The 3,899-nt window shown below is 38.9% G+C and overlaps 1 long non-coding RNA gene and 1 pseudogene across 1 annotated transcript in view; one reads left to right on the top strand and one right to left on the bottom strand.

Moving 5' to 3' along the window:
• Positions 1 to 915, top strand: part of LOC116701336 (uncharacterized) — a 12,666-nt gene extending 11,751 nt beyond the window's left edge. Inside the window, exon 3 of the long non-coding RNA XR_004334898.1 lies at positions 905 to 915. This is a non-coding gene — a long non-coding RNA (uncharacterized LOC116701336). The remainder of the gene's footprint in view (positions 1 to 904) is intronic.
• A 1,688-nt stretch (positions 916 to 2,603) lies between these two features.
• On the bottom strand, positions 2,604 to 3,899 carry LOC116701322 (uncharacterized; annotated as a pseudogene).

Here is a 3,899-nt window from a genome sequence, read left to right as displayed (position 1 = left end):
GGGGGGGGGGGAAGAATGGGTTAAAGTATCAGATGTGGAATCATACAATGGAGGTCTTGGAGCAGGTTACCTATATGGATGAGTGCACATGAGTTGGATCTCAAAAGTTTGAAACACGTATGTTTTAGCCTTGCCTGTATTCTTATCAGTTATTTGTTTCTATTTTTCTTATTCTATTTTTTTATTTCTTTTTGTATTACTCATTCTCTGTTATGGTACTGACCCAGCTTGCCTTCGCACTAGCCATTTTCATTTTCTCTTCACTGCTAATCATTTGTAATTTAAAAAAAAACAACGTATATTACATGTAGTGTTAAGTTATAGTGATATTATACAATGTTCCTTTGGTTTATGGCCGAATGTGTAGAACACTAATAATCAGTTGAATTGTACTCTGACTTAAAGTGTAACATTGTGTAGTTTTTTTTTTATAATCTCAAAAATGGAGAATTATGCATTCTTAATATGTGCTTGTTCAAGCATAAAATATGTCAGTGTCACAAATATTCTAAAGAGGGAGATGGGTGAAATTGAGGGTGGGTTGGGGATAAATCTAGAGACAAGTGTTTTTATATACAGTATCACTGGTAGGTTAACAACTATTTTGTATGCTATCATTGGATGTCTGATAGAAAAGTCTTTAATGCTATCATTGGTGGTCTAATAAAACAGTTTTATTTTCTATCAAGGGTAGCTAGGTTGATAAACCAGTTGTAGTCCTGCTGTGCTTATTTTGGAGACAAGGTTATGACACGGCTGAACAATAAAATGGCATTTTATTTCATTTAGTCTCTGTCCTGCTTCTTCTTTGCTTCTACGTGATGTTGTGATCGTTTGCTTCTTTGATAGAACGATGTGTTTTTCAAGCTTAGCAATATAAGGGGGAAATAAATTGTCGCGTGAGGTTATCTTCTCTTTACTTAAGTTGAAGTTATATCAAGGTACACAACTTGAAGGTAATTTACCTTCAAGTTGTGTACCTTGTTATAAATTGAACTTATCAAAATTCAATTAGTCTGTCTCAGTATAAAACCATCTCTTGTTTTTTGTTTTTGTTTTTTTTCCACGGTTGCCACTCATATTAAATTTAAAGTTTTGTGCACATTGGAATATCTGACATACTGTATTGTGCAACCAAAAAACGTCCAATAAGTACAACCAAAGTGCTTTTTGATTGTGCCAAGAGGATTTTTATGATATCAAAAGATGTTTGGGAGCAGTTTAGTGAGCGAAAAGAACCAGTCTGTATTTCCAGGACAAAGTACAGTATACCTAATGGCAAAAAAAATCTTGAATTTATTTCAGCTGGATGCTGGTTAAGACACCGTCTCCAGCCATAGACGGTTGTGTACTGCTCTGGTTAAGTATGGACAACAGCATTGTTGTAAGTTAGGAGATGGGTTCAATGCTGTGGTGTCACTTTGGTCAACATTCCTGTTTTTGCACTGTTTATTTCAGAAATGTTCAAACAGCATTTGAGGTAAGCAACCTAGAAGAACTTCTTGACTTGCGTACTTTATTACACGTTATTGTACAAGTTTATTCATTAGGCTAAACCCCTTACGACAAACCATGTTTTATAACCATGTAAAACCAAATGAAGCTTTTGGTTGTTATCAGTACTATTATTAGTAATCATCAATGGTAATTTTACTAATCTTTACTTGTACATAGTCGGTGTATTATCTAGATGGCGGTTGGCACATCCCTAGTTTGGAGAAAGAGGCAGAATGACAGGCACCACAGCTAAGCCATGTACTGTTGCGGATAGGGGGCAGTACCAAAATGTATTTCAGCCATCTAAAAAAAAGAGGAAAAAAAGGCCCACCTAAAAATATTCTAATTTTTATTGTAATTTGCAAGTTAAAATTTGTCAATGGAGTCCGGTGGTTTTGACAAGAACATGCAATAAACAACGGCTTCAGCTCCCGCAATGTAAACTTTAACAGGGCTGTTTGACAGCAAGGTAAAGCTGTCAAAATATTCTAAATGTAGCGTACACTCACTGATATTGAGTACTATATGAACACTGCGTGACTTGCAATTAAAGCAATCAATCACCATTTGTTTATATAGCGCTTTGCAGCAACCAACCGGTATCCAAAGTGCTTTACAACAAATCTGTGGGGTGAAAAGGCAAATATGTCCCTTTAAAATGTGGAGTAGAAGTATAAAGTAGCAAAAGATCCACACAACATAATGTTTGTTGTGTATCAGTGAAATGATCCTGCTGTCACTCCACTGAATGACACTGGGGACCTCAGATTAGGTGAAAATAGCTGGAATGTTGCCAAAGGCTTTCCACTTAAAAGCATCATTGGTTACATTAATTATTTACATTAATAGGTAGAGGTAAATAATAATACTTAACGTAGTTGACTTTTGCTTATTATCCTTAATATAAAATCAACTTTTGTGTGGTATTCAAAATAATTTAATCAGAAAAGCTTTTACAAATGTACGTTTCAGTTTTAACAGCTTTTTTTGTTTTCCCCTGGCAATGACTGATTTTTGCATCACTTTTTTTTATCAAGTCTTTGTTTACATGCTGTGTTGTACACTACTTACTGAAAAAAAACTACAAAAAAATGATTTGTTTTTACATGTGATTGAAAAGTGCTGCAAAAAGCCTGTATGTCAGGTTCAAAACACATTACAACCGGAAATGGAGAGCATCATGGGTAAATGCGGGTCCAGGGTAAGTGATGTAACTGCTGTGTGGGCTGGTGAAATAGGGAGCAGCACTGGCTCTTGTGTAGACAGGGAATGAGGGATCAGAGCACACATCCATCCTGATGGGCTGAGCAACTGCACTAGCAGTGAGTCCATGGTGTGTGGCTGCCCCCTGTTGAGCGATGGGGGAACTTCCAGCTGAAGCTTGAAGGAGGAGAGGCTCCTCAGAGTCCCAGCTGAAGCTCCTCTTTGTCCCAGCTCGTCTGTGTGTGGACCAAGGTGCTGCTCCACTCTGACCCGCACGCTGGACAGAGGAGACGCTTGGAGGCCCGAGCAGAGGGACTGTCTCCTTCAGGAGGGATTCAAGGAGAAAGGGCTGCTGAACTTCACCTCACATCTGATCTGAACAGCTGTGCAGGCTGCAGGTTCAGGGAGTGGAGAGCCGAGCAGTGCTCGGTGGTCTGACGTTCTCCGTTTCCACTTTGGGGCCAACTCAGGAAAGAGCTGCAGGATTCCTTTGAAGTGACGAGCACCATCTGCTGTGATCTTACTGGCATCCAGTTTCCAGTAGTTTCTCTTGTGCAGAGAATCTGGGACCACTGAATCTGAAACATACACACAGCTTTTTAGAAACTGAGGTTAAGTGATATAATAAAACAGTGAATGAGTAACTTGAAATATCCACGTTTTTAAATAAAAACTACCTTGACAAAAACATTGGTGGTTGAAAAAACAGACTCTGATGTTGTTCTCAACAGATCTTCTGTCTCCAGGAATTAGTGGTGCCAGTCTGTCCATCAACTACAAAACATCCAAATTCAAATTAAACAATTTGTTTTTAAATATATTTTTTGAAAACTGTTTAATGCAATATGACATTTTTGTTAATCATAGTCCTTGAAAACAACTTGACTCTTTCTTACCTGAATAAAAGGGAGCATCTTGCCTGGAGCGTTTTGGAGGACGACAGCGATCTTAGCCAGGTAGGTGGTGCTCTTACTGAACACACCTCGCTGAGAGCTGCTGGCTGGAGCACAGAGAGCCAGCTGAGCTCCAAACTTCTCAGTCCTGTTCTGCATCTTGTTTGTCGAAGAATCAGAGGAATCAGGTCTTCACACACAGAGAAGTGTGATCCCAACCTCACTGAGAGCAGATGTGGACCTGAAGAGGTCAGCTCTGGATATAAGTCCTGTCAGGACAATAGGACATGAAAGGGTGTGCACTGC

Source organism: Etheostoma spectabile, chromosome 14, assembly GCF_008692095.1.
Source record: "Etheostoma spectabile isolate EspeVRDwgs_2016 chromosome 14, UIUC_Espe_1.0, whole genome shotgun sequence".
Lineage (NCBI taxonomy): Eukaryota > Metazoa > Chordata > Actinopteri > Perciformes > Percidae > Etheostoma > Etheostoma spectabile.
Note: the sequence above shows the minus strand (reverse complement) of the source record. Positions and strands in the feature narration are given on the sequence as shown.